This window comes from Nicotiana tomentosiformis, chromosome 12, assembly GCF_000390325.3.
Source record: "Nicotiana tomentosiformis chromosome 12, ASM39032v3, whole genome shotgun sequence".
In the NCBI taxonomy this organism is placed as follows: Eukaryota; Viridiplantae; Streptophyta; class Magnoliopsida; order Solanales; family Solanaceae; genus Nicotiana; species Nicotiana tomentosiformis.
The window spans coordinates 109,492,399-109,510,869 of NC_090823.1; the positions used below are offsets into that span (position 1 = coordinate 109,492,399).

General features: G+C 36.4%; 1 long non-coding RNA gene across 1 annotated transcript in view; it reads left to right on the plus strand.

Moving 5' to 3' along the window:
• Positions 1 to 5,237, plus strand: part of LOC104095468 (uncharacterized) — a 43,283-nt gene extending 38,046 nt beyond the window's left edge. Inside the window, exon 4 of the long non-coding RNA XR_001969143.3 lies at positions 5,220 to 5,237. This is a non-coding gene — a long non-coding RNA (uncharacterized lncRNA). The remainder of the gene's footprint in view (positions 1 to 5,219) is intronic.
• The last annotated feature ends 13,234 nt before the right edge of the window (positions 5,238 to 18,471 follow it).

Below are 18,471 nucleotides of genomic sequence, written 5' to 3' on the forward strand. Positions count from 1 at the left end.
ATCAAGACTAATCTCAGTGGAGTAGAGACGAGGTATAGTCAAAACACTCACTAGTCAAATAACCTGTACAATATAGCAATATACAATGGTACTGGAAAACAACTAGTAATGATAACAACAAACTCAACCAGCGATATAACAACAAGGCAATAAGAACATCATAATTATTACTCAGGCGAATAAGGAACACAAGTACAATCAACAAGTCAAGTCCTTCAAATATAAATCCTTCACATATTATTATTTAAGATAAATATCTTTCGAATATACTTCTTTTGAATAATTATCTTTCAAATATAATTCTTTTCAATAAATATATTTTCAAGTAAAAGTCATCATGTGACACCTCATTTCACAATCATAAAAATTACGGGTCTCAACCCACTTTTATATTTTCCACAGCACCTCGTGCCCATATTTCTATCACCATCACACCGACAACTCACATGCGAATAATAAAATTATCATATTTTTCTCCGGTACCTCATGCCCATATTATTTTCATAACTGTACGGACAACTCACGTACCAAAATATCAATGTATATAAGATCCGCATGATCAATTTATTTTCAATAAAGTAAGGTTAAAAATCTTTAATTCAAGTAAGAAATCAACAAAAAGATAAGTTTATTTTAGAAATCGTTTGAGTGAGGAAAAAAGACATTTCCATTAAAATAAAGCATCAGCTAAACTACTGATTTGGATATAGAATTTATTAAATTAAACATACTAGAAAATTTTCTTTTATTTAAAACAACTCAATCATCAAAAACAAGTATAAATAAAAAATACAAATCCTCAAAGTCTTGTACGAAAAAGTCAAGGTCAACACAATACATCAAGAAATACAAAACACATAATATTAAGTCAAATAATATATCACGAAAAACATAAGAATTTACAAATTACGGAAAAACAAAATAACCAAAGGCAAGTGCATCCATAGAAAATATCAACAAAAGGGCACTCCCGAAGTACTGACTCGTAGTCCCAAAAGTAAGTATACAAGACAGGGAGAATCTCCCGAGGTACCGCCTCGTAGTCCCAAAAGTAAATATGCACGGGAATCTCCCGGAATACCGTTCCGTAGTCCCAAAGTAAATGTGCAGGGGAATCTCCCGGAATACCGTTCCGTAGTCCCAAAGTAAATATGCAGGGCAGGGGGATCTCCTAGAATACCGTTTCGTAGTCCCAAAGTAAATATGATTTCAACAACTGCACATCAAGTGCTCACATATCACAACTTGCCACAGAAATCAACAATACATCATTTTTCACAATAAGGAGCCCATGGCTTGACCATAATGTGTACAAAATCTTAACAAAATATATTTCACATAAATTCAAGGCGAAAATCACACCAAATCATCATATAGAAATAATTTCAACAAACAAGGATCTAGGCATGACAAATAGAGGATTTAATAAGTGCCAATAATTTCCAATTTAATACATAAGGGAATCTAAGGATTTTTAATCAATGAAATTCACACATATAAACCAAGTACGTACTCGTCATCTCGCGCACATGATTTTTAATTACACAATTTGTACATAAGACTCAATACCTAAGGGGAAATTCCCCCACTCGAGGTAAGCAAGACACTTGCTTTTTTTGAAGTTAGGCCGATATTCCAAAATCGCCTTCTTGCTTGAATTGACCTCCGAACGACTCCAATCTTTCTTGAGCCTTCCTTACATTACTACGAGGTTCCGAAAATTCTAGCAACTTCAATCTATTTAGAAGCATAACAAAAGTGAACCATAATTAAGAAGATTTTCATGGTTTCAGCTCATTTGAGCATTTTATCAAACACTAAGTGTGCAAATTTGGTTACAAGGTTCTTCTACAAGATTTCTTTCATTCCACAACCCAATCTTTACTTATTTGATCTCAACAATCTTCCTACAAATCTTATTTGTACAATCATATATACATAATACTCTTACACCCAATAATCATACTCCCAATCACCAATCTTTTACCCCAAACTCGAAATTGAAGACTAGGGGTTGAATCTTACCTCTTTGATGAAGATCTTGTGATTAGCTTCCTTGATTCTTGAAGATTGGATGATTAAAATGTTAGGTTCCCTCCTTCTCTCTCTAAAATGCTCTTACCTCTCTCTAAAACCCTCAGAAAAATACCCCAAAATAAGCCCCAAAGCTTATTTATCAAAATGGGGTCGGGTTATGAAAATAGAAAGCTTAACCCTCCGAAAGCAGGTCTGCGGTCGCATAATGGACCGCAGAATGGGTATGCGGGCCGCAAAACTGATCGCAAAATCGGTGCCCAGAACTGGGATCTTTTGGTCCATTTTGCGACCAGTTTGCGGTCGCAGAAGCAGTTTTGTGATCGCATAACTGTTTTGCTATCGCATAATTGGTCGCAGAATTGCATTTTTTCAGCATTTGGTAAGTTGGTCATAACTTCTTGTAGGAATGTCCGAATGACGAACGGTTTAAAGCGTTGGAAACTAGACACATAGACATTTCTTTTGATAGGTAATACACTAAATAAATCTTCATAGCAAGAGAGGTATGCTCGTTTGAAGTTAGGTCTTGTGCGAACTCACTTGAAACTTAGTCTATTATGAAATTTCCAACTTCAACATTCGATACTGAAACCTATCGAATCAAGTCCGATTGACCTCAAATTTTGCACACAAGTCATAAGTGACATAACGGACCTATTCCAATTTTCAGAATTGGATTCCGACCTCGTTATCAAAAATTCAACCTTCGATCAAACTTTCCAAAAATCGTCTATTTTTCAACTTTCGCGAAAATGCGTCGAATTGTCCTACGGACTTCCAAATCCAAATTCGAACACGCGCCTAAGTCCAAAATCACCAAACGAAACTATTGACATCATCAAAATTCTATTCCGAGGTCGTTTGCTCAAAAGTCAACTCTTTGGTCAACTCTTTCCATTTAAGCTTCAAAATGAGAATCTCTTTCAATTAAATTCTAAATTTTTCGAAAATCAAACTCGACCACACTCGTGGGTCATAATATATATTATGAAGTTGTCCGGGACCTTAAGTCATTGAACGGGGTATTAATTCTTAAAACGACAAGTCGGGTCATTACAAAAAATTCTTAGACGCTCTTATGTATTAAATTAAAAATTTATTGGCACTTATTAAATCCTCTATTTGTCATTGCTAGATCCTTGTTTGTTGAAATTATTTTTACATGATGATCTAGTGTGATTGCCACATTGATTTTTTATGTGAAATATTATTTTGTTGAGTTGTTCACTTCCGGATATTTTGTTAAGATTTTGTGCACATTATGGTCGAGCCATGAGCTCCTTATTGTGGAAGATAAGATATTGTTGATTATTTTTGGCAAGTTTTGATATTTGTGCACTTGATGTGCAATCTGTGATAATTTGTAATATTTGAGTACTTGATGTGCAATTTGTGATAAGTTGTAATATTTGAGCACTTGATATGCAATCTGTGATAAGTTGTAATAATTGAGTATTTGATGTGCAATCTGTGATATGTTGTAATATTTGAGCACTTGAGGTGCAATTTATGAGATGTGATATTAACACGTTATATTGTGGGAGTTATGTTCGGGTGTTTGTCCGAGGTTTCTGCCGTGCTATTTTTACTATTGATTTATTCACATGTGGCATGACAAGGCTATATATATATATATATATATATATATATATATATATATATGTGTGTGTGTGTGTGTGTGTGTGTGTGTGTGAGAGAGAGAGAGAGAGAGAGAGAGAGAGAGAGAGAGAGAGAGAGAGAGAGAGAGAGAGTTTGCGCATGTGGTAAGACAAGGTGGAAATATTATTATGCGCGTGCGGTGAGACAAGGGGGGCAATTTACTTTATTATTGCGCACGTGACGAGATAGGGTGGGCTATGTCGGGGATTAAATTGTGATGACTTGTGATGATTTGTGATGGCCTGGGGGCATTGTTGTTGTTGCATATTTACTTTTGGGACTACGAGACGGTATCTCAGGAGTGCCTTTGTTGACATTCTCTATGGTTGCACTTGTCTTCGGTTATTTTGTATTTCCGTGATAGGTAAATTGTTGTGTTCTTCTATGATGTATTATTTGCGCATGTGGCGAGACAAAGTGAGAATATTATTATGCGCGTGCGGCGAGACAAGGGGGGCAATTTACTTTATTATTGCGCACGTGGCGAGACAGGGTGGGCTATGTCGGGGATTGAATTGTGATGACTTGTGATGGCCTGGGGGCATTGTTGTTATTGCATATTTACTTTTGGGACTACGAGACGGTATCTCGGGAGTGCCTTTATTGATATTCTCTATGGTTGCACTTGTCTTCGGTTATTTTGTATTTCCGTGATAGGTAAATTGTTGTGTTCTTCTATGATGTATTATTTGATTTTATTATGTGTTTGTATCCCTTGTTGTAATGTATTGGCTTTGGCTCTTGTACGAGACTCTGAGGATTTGTGGTTCTAGTCTTTATTAGTTTTCAGGGTTAAGTTGTTTTGAATAAAAGAAATTGATGTATGCTTTAATTCTTATAAGTTTTATATCCAAATCACCAACTATCGGGTGCTTCATTTTAATTGAAATGTTATTTTCTTCACCCAAATTATTTCTAAAATAAATTCATTTTTTTGTTGATTTTCTTACTTGATTTAAAAACTTTAAACTTACTTTATCGGAAATAAATTTATTGTGTGGATCTTATATACATTGTTATTATTGGCACGTGAGTAGTCCGTACAGTTCTGATAGAAATATGGGCATGAGGTGCCGTAGAAATATGAAGGTGGGTTGAGACCCGTATTTTATAATTATGAAATGAGGTGTCACAGGGTGACTTTTAAATTAAAGAATTATATTTTAAAGATATTTATTTGAAAGAGTTTTATATTGAAGGATACTTATTTGAAGAAATATATTTGGTGGGTATTTATTTGAAGAAATTATATGTGAAAAACTTGTTTAATTCGTTGTACTTGTGTTTTTCTTATTCGTCGGAGTAATAATTATAGTGTTCTTGTTGACTTACTGTTTATATCACTAGTTGATTATTGTTGCTATCACTACTATTTGTTTTTGATTATTTTAGTATGACGCAAGTTATTTGACTAGTGAGTGTCTTGACTGTACCTCGTCATTACTCCACTGAGGTTAGTCTTGATACTTACTGGGTACCGACCGTGGTGTACTCATACTATACTCCTGTATATTTTTGTGCAGAGCCAAGTAATGTGGAGTCGGTTGACCGCTTGCTAACGGTACAGATCTGGCTGTGGAGATTCAAGGTAAACCTGTTGCTGCGTTCGCAGGCTTTGGAGTCACCTTCTGAAATTGCACTTGCACTGTTTTATCTATATTTCAAAACAGTTGTATTTATAGGCTTTCTAGTAATTCAATAGAGCTTATGGCTTGTACTACCGATTTTGGGATTGTAAGTATTGTATAGAGATTTTTACTTTGCATTTGTCCGGCGTTAATTAATATGGTTATTATTTCCGTAAATGTTAGGCTTACATAGTCCCTAAGACTAGGTTCCATCACGGTACCCAACGGAGGAAAAATTGGGTCGTGACACAAGTAATTTTCCGGACATGCTCCTAAGTTCAAAATCACCATTCAGAGTTATTGGAATCATCAAAACTCTATTCCGGAGTCGTTTACACATAAGTCGACATCCGGTCACTATTTTAACTTAAGCTTTAAACCTTGGAACTAAGTGTTCCAATTCATTCCAAAACCTCACCGGACCCGAACCAATCACCTTGGCGAGTCACATAATAAGTGTAAGGCATAAATTAAGCAGTAAATGGGGGAACGAGATTGTAATACTCAAAACGACCGGCCGGGTCATTACATTACCCAACCTAAGTTTCCATAAAACATGAGATTTGAAATCTTAAAAATAAAATAAGTTACGATAAAAGTGACCTGATTGAGAAAACTGATTACGCTCTTATTCTCTTAATTGTGAAAGAAGTGTGCAAATAACATTAAATTGAGTGTAAAATAAAAAGCATTGGCTGAATAATTGAAATAGTAATTGATGGAAAACTAAGAGTAATAATAACTTCGTAGAGTATAATATTAACTTGAAATCGAAAAGATTTAATGAGACTCAATTAATAACTTAACTGGCTTAAAAAGAAAAAAGAAAAGCTAAATGGTTGCACAGGAATAATCATTTACACTATTGTTTGGTTCATCAAGAAGGCACTAATAATTAGCTGGAAAAATTATCTGATCGTGGTTATGTAATTATGAGATAATCCAATGGTAACTTTTTAAGTATTTCAAATTGAATAAATAATCATGAGAAAGATACAAAAATGCTTATCATTCCACTTGCTTCAATATGCAAGTAAATTTCCTCTAACATTTAAATATGCAGGGCTCAGAAACGAATGCATTATACGCCGCCTTATAGATATAGTACCGAACTCCTTGTATATATAAACTATATATGAAGTGTCTACTAATTGTAAGGATACTTTAAACTAATCATTATAGTTTAACATATTAAAACAAGTCAGTTATCATTTTTTCCCAACTATCAATTGCTAAGTGCGGAGCTAGAGATCAAGCTACGAGCTTGACCAAACTCAAAGTAAGAGTTCCGCAAAACTCAGTAATTTTAGTCCAAATTAAATTTATATTTATCACAAGAAATTTATTTAATATGTACAAATTAATAATTTAGAATCCACTAACATAAAGGGCTAAAAGCTTCAATAAACTTCAAATCGTGGCTCTTCCTATGTTCATGCTTATCACATAGGTTCTCTATATTAATTGGATAATGGCCATATTAACCCTAGTATTAATGAAAACAGTCTACATTTGCCTTCCGTTATACTTAACATTTAAAGTTATACTTACCATTAGCAAAATAGTTAAAAATAGAGAAAACTACCATCTATAGCTCCTCAAAATTTTAATAGCCCATGTTTTTTTCCATTGACACGAAATGGCCCTTCGGCCCAAACATATTACATCCAGTAGCCCGAAATGTCTATTTTATATATTTTTTTGTATATTGACAGTCTACTTTGTATATTTTTTGTATAGTGACAGTCTATTTTGTATAGTTTTTGTATAGTGACAGTCTATTTTGTATAGTGACAATCTATTTTGTATATATTTTGTATAGTGATAATCTATTTAGTATATTTTTGTATAGTGACAATATATTTTGTATAGTAACAATCTATTTAGTATATTTTTTGTATAAGTTATGCGGGTTAGTGAGGATATGCATAGCGAAGTGAAGTCAGGACAGAATCAGAGTAAAAAGACACTTTTTTTCATTCACAACTTATAAAAAGTTAAAAACCGTATCTTTTGACTGACCAAACTTATTGTTTTCTCTTTTCTTTTTACTGTTTATAGTAAGGGAAGCCCCAAAGCTTTTTAGGCACGTAGTATTAAATCCTATCAACACACCACACGTATGTACCCCAACAACATCTCATTTAACCTCGACGCAATAATGGATACAATTTTGGAACATTTCCATTGGAGACTTCCTTCATAGTTCATCCGCCTTCTTACTAGCCATTTCGTTCTTATTATTCTAAGTATTTACCCAACGAGAAAAACGAGTTTCATCCTCAGAGATTTCTAGGGTTTTACTTTCCCAGATTCTAGGCTTCTGATCTTTTATTATCTTTATATATATATATATATACACACACATACAGACTATCCGTTATTTTTTCAACTTTTGTAATTTCATTCATCCAAAAAAACAAAGGAAGATGGTCCGAGTAAGCAACTTGATAATCACATTCCTTAATTGTGTGACCCTAGCGGTTTCACTTGTAGCCATAGGGTTTTCAATTTGGCTGATTGGCTCCATTTTAATGGCAGCGTTACACTTTGCCAAAAAGTGTTTCAGAAGCCTTTGTTAATACTGGGAATTTCTCTACTGGTTGTTTCTGTGCTCGGATTGGTTGGGTCTTGTTGCCGAGTCACGTTTTTCCTGTGGATATATTTGTTTTTGCTGTTTTTGCTCATCGTAGGGTTGCTTTGTTTCTCGGTGTTCGCTATTTTGGTCACAAATAAAAACGTGAGCAGGGCTTTGTCTGGGAGAGGTTATATGGAAGCCAAGTTTGGAGATTACTCGCACTGGTTGCAGAAGTATGTGGTTAATGCTGAGAATTGGGAGGAGATTAAGAGTTGTTTGGTTGATACGAAATTCTGTCAACGTTTACCTCCGCCCAGCAATTGTTATTGTTTTTAGGCTATGACTTGTATGAGTCAATTTGTGGCTATCAGATGGTATATGTTTGGCCCGATGGATTATAAATGAATTTCTCTCTTAAAAATACCCCTAGGCCTTCCTTCCATCATGGCCAAAAAAATCCCACATGTCATGAAATTTAAATGAGGTGGACGCGATGTAACATGTCATCTCACCACCTACATTGTATATTTAATTTGCGCCGCTGCTATTGTATCGACTTTCAGAAAAACCCATTTGAGTTAATACCGTTGCCGCCATAGCTATTGCCCTTCTTTAATGCCACGTGGGATGTTGTTGGCCATGATGGAAGGGATGATTAATGCACGAGTATTTTTAACCATTTTGCTAACGGCAAGGGTGTAATATCCCATAATTTAACTATTGGTCATTAAAAAAAATTAAATTAAGAAGGAAAAAAAGAAGAATATAACAATAGAAGAATGGGCTAAGCCCACTGGAAAGAGAAACGAGAAAAGGGGGAAACCAAAAACAAAACAAAAAAAGAAGGAAGAATTGGGGGAAAAGGGAACGCAGCCTTGCTACGACTATAACAGAAGCTAAAGCAGGAAAAGAATAAAAAACGCAGAGGAGGAAACAAAGAAGAAGAAGAAATAGGCTGGAACCAAATTTTGAGAAATTTTAAATACGTACTGGTTCTTACGGGTAATACTAGAACTTTTCATCTGAGTTCTTTTCTTCTGATATTTTTTTTTTATCTCATTTATACATTGGAAGAAGGTATAGAAAATTAGATACCAATAGACATATTTCGGACAACGATACTAATCGAGCTTGGACTCATTCACATGTTTATGAAAAAAATATTTTTACAGTACCATGAATAAACCATTGATAACTTTTTATTAGAATATTATGTATTGGTTTAAGTTATATGTATCATGAGTCAATATAATTTGGCGAGTTAAAAAATTAGATATGAAGTCTCAAGGATTGGGTATTCTAAATTAGTTATAAATTAGCCTAAAGAAGGCAATTAACACAAGGTAGATGTGATGTGATTATAGATTGAAAGAAGTCATACGGATTGCTCGAGGTGGCGAGTTTGATATTTCGACACGAGTATTGTGAGTAACAATCTTATCGCAATTTATGTTTTCATAACCTGCATGGTTTGTACTATATTTTGAAAATAAAAAGTGTTGCCGAATGTTTGAAATTGCATGCGGGACAAGTCCTTTACTTGATATAGTACTGAATAATTTACTTGAGATATTTACAGTTATTTAAAAGGTTCTCACTGTTACTACAAATATTTTACTATTACTTGAGATTGGATTACATGATTTGATAAGAATTGAAATGCCCTATACTATTTTGAAAATGATTTCATGTGAATATTTACTATTTACAAAGAAAAGTATAAGTGGGAGGAGACTTTGAAGGATCCCGTAGCTAACGGTGGGTTCGTTAGACCTGGTGCACCTTGTATTTACAAATTACCGATTAGATTTATAGCCCTCGCTAATGGGAAGATAGAGCTAGCATACAGTTACAGTTTTCCCTCGAGTAGGGACCTACAGTTATATTTGACTCCTTTTACGAAGGGATCCACACAGTGATACAGATTACATGATCCTTTCTTGGAAACCTCCCAAATATAAAGATTTGCTATGAGACAGTGTTTACCGAGTTTATCGCCGATTTGTTAAATTAATTTCTGTTACAGGAAGCACATGAATAGACTGATTATATTTACCGTTTTTAAGAGAGCATTTTATTTTTATAATAGTTCCTGATTATTATTATAAAGGTATATTTTCTGACTTGTTCCTATTAAAATCAGTTGTGGCTAAGTGTTATTATTCACTGAGCTAGTGACTCACTCCCCGCTAATTTTTTTTTACAGAGATAGTAGTTGACGCGAGGATTTCGTTAATTAGAGTACACGAGTTGACAGTTCTTGGTGATCCCCGCACTTGTTGGCGTGGACAAAGAATTTATTCATTTGTTATGATCTTTTCTTTAAAACTCTTAGAGTCGCTTCATAGTCATTTTTTTTTTTGTGTCATGAGTATTCCTTTATTATTTTAAAACTATGACTAGTATTAGACTTTTTATCATATTTTGGAGATGAATTTAGTAGTACTGTATTACAATTGATGGATTAATAGTGGCAGATAGTTGTTTGATTAGTTGGTAGGGATTATGAGATACTTTGGGTGACATAGGTTGGTTTTATGCTGATTTTTGAGACAAGGTTAATTTTTGGGTAGTCCTAAAATAGGAAAAACTCTATCTGATTTTCTGTAAAATACAGATAAGGCTTACTTGAGGGCACTTGCTCCTAAGTGCCGGTCATGATCCTAAATTAGATCGTGACAAAGGGTACATGTAACGACCCTACTTGTTATTTTAACAATTAGCGTCTCGTTTGGTGGCTTAAGGTCTCGAGCATCTTTGTAATATGTGCTATGACTTGCGTACAAGGTCGAGTTTGGTTTTCGGATGATTCAGGATCAATTTAAAAGAACAACTCTCGTTTTTAAAGCTTAAGCGAAAAGAGTTGACCGGAGTTTGACTTTTATGTAAACGACTTCGGAATGGAGTTTTGATGAATCTGCTAGCTCCGTATGATGATTTTAGACTTAGGTGCGCGACCGGATGTTGATTTGGAGGTCTGTAGATCGTTTCGACGTAAATTGGCGAAAGTTGGAAAATGGAATTTGGAAGTTTGACTAGGAGTTGAATTTATCGATATCGGGGTCGGAATCCGATTCCGGAAGTTGGAGATACTTACCTTTTTGAAATTAGGACGATATTCCAAAATAGCCTTCTTGCGTGAAATGACTTCCGGTGGCTCAAATCTAGCCAAATTAATTGCATAACTTCATTAAAATTTATCGAAAATAATTACGGATAATATAATGTCAATTTAAATTTAATATTAAAAAGTCAACCCGAAAGTCAACGCCGGGCTCGCCTCTCGGAACCTGACAGAATTTTCACGAAATCCGAACACCCATTCCGATACAAGTTCAACCATACCCATTTATCAAATTTCGATAACGAATCGACCTCCAAATCCTCAATTTAAGGTATAGAAAGTTTCTACCATTTGCAACCCAATTCCCACTAATTTCATGATAAAAAAAATAATAGATTCATGTAGTTTAACCAAAATCGAGTTAGGAATTCTTACCCCAATATTTTCCTTAAAAAACTCTCAAAATATTACCTCACCCGAGCTTTCTTCATCGAAAAATGGAATAAAGTCTCATTTTTTGACTTTATTCTGCTGCACGAGGGCTTGTTCTTCGCGTTCGCGACCCTCCCCTCGCGTTCGCGATGAACAAATTCCGCAACAGCCATTTCCAAACTCTTCCCAGATAGCCTCTAGTATAATGGTCATCATTTTTTGTACAAAACTCTAAATTACCAATGGTTTGACTTTCTGAAAACTAGACATCAAGAGCTACCACTTTAATGTTTTGATCATTCTGCAATTCCTTATAGATTGCGAGATATAAGCTTCCAAAGTTAGCCCTGTGCAACATAAATTTCTTCTTCGCGATTTCCAAACTCTTCCCAGACAAACTGTAGTGTATCAACCATAACTTTCTGTACACAACTCCAAATGCCAAACGGTTTGAGTTTCTGCAAACTAGACACAAAAGGCTACAACTTTTATTTTTGGATCATCTTCAAATTTCTTATAAATTTCAAGATATAAACTTCCAAAGTTGGGTCAGTGCAGTAGAATCTTCCTCTACGCGATCACGATCGCGATTCACAGGCCAATATTTCCCATTTTACTCTTCGCGATCGCAACCAATTCCCCGCGATCGCAATGCACACTGTTGTAGCCAAAAACCAACAACTAAAAATGGTCTAGAAATTGTCCTAAACCCCTCAGAAACTCACCCGAGCCACTCGGGATCCCGTTCAAATATACCAATAAGTCCCATAACATAATACAGACTTACTCGAGGCCTCAAATCACATGTAACAACATCAAAACTAACTTGATCCTATGAATCACAACCCAAATTCGAGCCTATAAACAATAAACTTTCAAATTCCGAAATCGATGCCGATTTATATCAAAACAACTCCGATTGATTTCAAATTTTACACGCAAGTCTAAATGACATTACGCGAGGTGACGAGTACGTACTCGAGCTTATATGTGCAAATTTTATTGGTTTAAAGTCGTACGCATTTTTAAGTATTAAATTGGAAATTGCTGGCATTTATTAATCCTTATTTGTCATGTCCCGTTCTTTATTTGTTGAATTTGTTTTATATGATAATTTGGTGTGATTGCTACTTTGATTTTTATGTAAATTCTATGTGCGTATTGAGTTGACATTTCCTGAAAATAATTACATTATGAATTTTTCATCTACAAATAATTAATTAAATAAGTTTAAAAAGAGATATTAATGAATTTATCAAAAAATTGGATTAAAGAAGTCGTTGTTCTTGCTGAGTTACTTTTCCATCCTTGTTGTTGTTTTTGCGATTTTATATACATTGTGTTGAGCCGTGGGCTATATGTTGTAAAATTAATTAATTTCGTTGTATCTTTGGAAAGGTTGTGGCCTACGAGCAAATTTAAATACGAGTTGATTATGTTGTGTTGTTGCGATAATATTATGTGTGAATTGTTATGTGATTTGGGTTACAATTATACGACGTATAAGGGTGGCATCCCACTGTTGATATTATGCGGGCATAATGGTGATATTTCACTGTTGTTATGTGTGTTGGGATATTATCTGGGCGGAGTAATAAGGGGGGCTATTAAACGGAGCTATAAAGGAGGCTATTATATGAGTGATAAGGGTGGCTATATGAGCAATAAGGGTGGCTATTGATATTGTCAGGGCGGAGGGATAAGTGAGGCTATTATAGGTGTGATAAGGGTGGTTATAAGAGAGATAAGGGTGGTTATTGTCAAGGATGTTATATGATGATGTGGGGTTATTGTGCTGGTGATGTACACGTGATGTTTTGATTTTCTTGTGATTACTTTTATATTTTGTGCAACTTGTTTTGTTAATTCAGTAAATTCGATAATAGTCTGATACATGTTGAAATTGTGAGCCTATGGCTATTGTCGGGCGGAATATGTTATTGACACATGAGTTGTCCGTGCAGTTGTGATAGAAATATGGGCACGAGGTGCCGTGAAAATATGAAAGTGGGTTGAGACCCGTGTTACGAAAATATAAAAGTGGGATAAGACCCGCATTTTATGATTATAAAATGAGGTGTCATAGAATGAATTTTATTTGAAAGAATTTTATTCGAAAGATATTTATTTGAAAGAATTATATTCAAAAGATATTTATTTGAAAGAAGTATATTCAAAAGAGATTTATCTGAAAGAATTATATGTGAAAGATTTATATTTAAAGGACTTGATTAATTGTTTGTACTTGTGTTCCTTATTCGCTTGAGCAATAATTATGGTGTTCTTGTTGACTTGCTGTTTATATCACTGGTTGAATTTTGTTGCTATCATGACTAGTTATTTTTCAGTACTATTGTATACTGTTATATTGCATAAGTTATTTAACTAGTGAGTGTCTTGACTGTACCTCATCACTATTCCACCGAGGTTAGTCTTGATACTTACTGGGTGCCGACCGTGGTACTCATACTACACTTCTGCACATTTTTGTGCAGAGCCAGGTATTGGAGATATCAGACTCAGACAGAGTTAGTGTGTTGATCGCAAGGATTCAAGGTAGAGTTGCTTTGTCGTCGCAATCCCTTGGAATCTTTTCATTTTATTGTACTTTCAACTCTTATTCGAACAGTATTGTATATTCGATCCTTGAGATCATTGCATGTATTCAGTTAGAGTTCGTGACTCAATATTACCAGTCTTGGGAGTTTTTTTATAATTGTTTTCGCTTTTAATGGCTTGAATTGAAATTGTAATCGTCTTACCTAGTCTTAGAGAGTAAATGCCATCACGACGCATGCGATGGGATTTTGGGTCGTGACAGTATATTTGTTCGCAAAGTATAATGGGGGTTAAACGTAAACTATTTTTGAAAGTAAAGGAATAAATTTGACCTTTTTCCTATATTAATTCCACATTAAATTTGCAAACAATTTTCACACGTGTTTAATGCATAAAACTTAAACTCAAATATGACATGTGTAGTTATTTGAGGAAATGACACTGCATAGCTGTAATGAGCCGACCGGTCATTTTGAGCTCTAGCGCGTCATTTGGTGGTTCGAGGCCTTGAGTAGCTTCACTTAAGATGTTATGACTAGTGCGTGTGTGTCACGACCTGAAATTTTCACCGACGGGACCGTGATGGCGCCTAACATTTCAATTGCTAGGCAAGCCAACGTTAGAGAATGATTAAACCAATTCCTTATTTCCATTTAGTAAATAACAATAATTAACTAAGATGAAATATAATAAGTGCGGAATATTATAAAACTGTATTAGTTACTACCACCCGGATCTGGAGTCACAATTCACGACCATTCTAGAATTTACTACAAGTAATACTCTGAAAGAAATACAATTGTCTGAATGAAAGAAACAGTAGAACAGAAAAGATAGACGGGGACTTCAAGGTCTATGAAAGCCGACAGATCTATCTTGAGTCTCCGGACAGCGGACCAATAGCAAAATCTCGATCAACCCGAGTCGATATCAATATCTGCACAGAAAGTACAGAGTGCAGTATCAGTACAACCGACCCCATGTACTAGTAAGTGTCGAGCCTAACCTCGACGAAGTAGTGACGAGGCTAAGGCAAGGCACCTACAAATCAACATGTACAATTTAACAGTGTATATACAAATAACAGAGATGAAGAACTAAACAGGAAATGTCGGGAGGGGAAACATACTGAGGGGAATACAAGATAAAGAACTAAATAGAATGATCACCGGAGCAATCAATATACCATGAATCAACAGGAATAGTGAATACAGTAAGGAAAAATGCACGACATCACCCTTCGTGCTTTTACTCTCAATCTCACCATAAAATCAATAGAAACGGTACGACATCACCCATCGTGCATTAACTCTCATATCATGGCACGACATCACCTTTCGTAGTTTTACACTCACAATATGGCACGACATCACCCTTCGTGCATTAACACTCACAATATGGCACGACATTACCCTTCGTGCATTAACACTCACAATATGGCACGGCATCACCCTTCGTGCATTAACACTCTCCCTTGCCATAATGCAATGCATAAATAATAACAGGGAGATAGAATAACAAGTACAAACCTTACTTCAATATTTGGTTCCACAATATAAATCTCAACTTTTAAATAAATACTCGATCACCAACAGAAAATCAGTAAACATGATAATGACGGTCAATTTAACAACACTAGTGTAAACATGTAGCAATTAGGCATAGGAAAGAGACAAATATAACAAAAAGGGAAAAAAACATGGAAAACAGGTAAATTGGTGGCGCATAAGTACTCGTCACCTCACATATATGCCGCTCACATGAATTTTACTTAGCAAATAATCTAAGGTTCCTAATTCTCTCAAGTCAGGGTTAGACACAACACTTGCTTCGAAGGCCACTTAGTTCTCAATCACAGCTTTTCCTTTGGAATTCACTTCCAAACCACTCGTATCTATTCAAAAATGACTCAATAATATCAAATATTGCTAAAGAAATCAATTATATTACATAAATTAACTTTCCCAAATTTTCCTCCAAAAAGTCGAAAATCGACCCAGGGCCCCGCTTGGTCAAAACCCAAGGTTCGGACCAAAATCCTTTTACCCATTCACCCCGATCCCGAATATGTAATTAGTTTTGGAATCCGACCTCAAATTGAGGTCTAAATTACCAAATTTGTAAAATTCCCAATTCCCCCAAATTCCCTAATTTCTTTCCTTAAAGAACAAGATTAAAGATTGGGAATTCATTAAATGATGATGGAAACTGAAGAAAATAAGTTAGAAAGTGCAAACCTATGATTGGGTGTCGAAATACCTCTTCAAGAATCGCCCTAGGTTGAGTTCTAATGAAGGAGTTGTGAAATTTTTGAAAAATCCCGTGCTGGTTCTGTTTTAATACACATGCATCAGACTTTCTTCGCGTTCGCAAGGGGTCTGACGCGATCGCGATGCAGCAGCTCCAGTAGACTTCGCGTTCGCGAGATACTCTTCACGTTTGCTAAGGCTTATTCCCACCGGCCTCCGCGTTCGCGAGCCTTGTGCCGCGTTCACGTAGAGTATGATTCCCCTCTCCTAGGTCCCAATGCTTCGCGTTCGCGGTAGCCTGGTCGCGTTCGCGAAGGGTAATGCCCCCAACGCTCCGCGTTCGCGACCAGCCCTTCGCATTCACGTAGAAGAAAGTCTCCCTCAGGCAAGTTTACACTTCGCGATCGCAGGAGAGGCTTCGCGATCGCGAAGCACAAAATACCTGTGCACCAGCAACATCAAAACAACAGAAATTTCTAAGTCCGAAACATCCCGTAGCCTATCCCAAACTCACCCGAGCCCTTGGGGCTCCAAACCAAACATGCACACAAGTCTAAAAATATCATACGGACTTGCTCGCGCGATCAAATCGCCAAAATAACACTTAGAACTACGAATTTAGCACCAAATCAAATGAAATTCTCAAGAACACTTTAAAATTTCTATTTTCTAAACTAGACGTCCGAATCATGTCAAATCAACTCAGTTTCTCGCCAAATTTCACAGACAAGTCTTAAATATCATAATGAATCTGTACCGAGCTCCGGAACCAAGATACGGACCCGGTAATCACAATGCCAAATATCAATCAATTCTTAGAAATAATTAATTTTTAGACTTTTAATTTTTATCAAAAATTCATAACTTGATCTAGGAACCTCCGAATTCGATTTCGGGCATACGCCCAGGTCCCATAATTCGATACGGACCCACCAGGACCGTCAAAACACGGATCTGGGCCCTTTTACCAAAATTGTTGACTAAAGTCAACTAAAATCAACTTTTAAGGAAACAATTCTTATTTTCATTAGTTTTCAACATAAAAACTTTCCGAAAATATGCCCGGACTGCGCACGCAAATCGAGGAGGATTAAAATGAGATTTTTAAGGCTAACGAGGGTGGAATAAGGTCCTAAATCACAAGATGACCCCTTGGGTTATCACAATCTCCACCTCTAAAACAAACGTTCGTCCTCGAACGAACATAGAAAAGTACCTGAACTGGCGAACAAGTGGGGATATCTACTCCGCATGTCCGGTTCGGACTCCTAAGTAGCTGCCTCAATAGGCTGACCTCTCCACTGTACTCGAACTAAAGGATAACTCTTCGACCTCAGGTGTCGAACCTGCCGGTCTAGAATGGCTACCAGCTCCTCCTCATAAGTCAAATCCTTGTCCAACTAGACATAGCTGAAATCTAATACATGGGATGGGTCACCATGATACTTCCGGAGTATGGACACGTGAAATATTGGATGAACTGATGATAACCCTGGAGGCAACACAAGTCTATAAGCCACCTCCCCCACTCTCTCGAGAATCTCAAATGGCCCGATATACCTAGGGCTCAACTTGCCCTTCTTCCCAAACCTCATGACACCCTTCATGGGCGATATCTGAAGCAACACTCTCTCCCCGACCATGAATACCACATCACGAACTCTACGGTCGACATAACTCTTTTGCCTGGACTGAGCTGTACGAAGTCAATCCTGTATAATCTTGACCTTGTCCAAGGCCTCTTGTACTAAATCTGTTCCCAACAACCGAGCCTCCCCCAGCTCAAACCACCCAACTGGCGACCTGCACCGTCTACCATATAATGCCTCATAGGGAGCCATCGGAATGCTTGTTATTGTAGGCAAACTCTACAAGGGGCAAGAACTGATCCCACGATCCTCCGAAGTCTATAACACAAGCGCGGAGCATATCCTCCAAGATCTGAATAGTAAGCTCAGACTGCCCGTCCGTGTGAGGATGAAATGTTGTGCTCAACTCAACCCGCGTACCCAACTCACGCTGTACTGCCCTCCAAAAGTGTGAGGTAAACTGCATACCTCGATTAAAAATGATAGACACGGGCACACCGTAAAGACGGGCGATCACCCGAATATAAATCTCTGCCAACCGCTATGAGGAATAGGTAACTGCCACAGGTATGAAGTGCGCTGACTTAGTCAGCCTATCCACAATAACCCACACAGCGTCGAACTTCCTCTGAGTCCATGGGAGTCCAACAACAAAATACATTGTGATGCGCTCCTA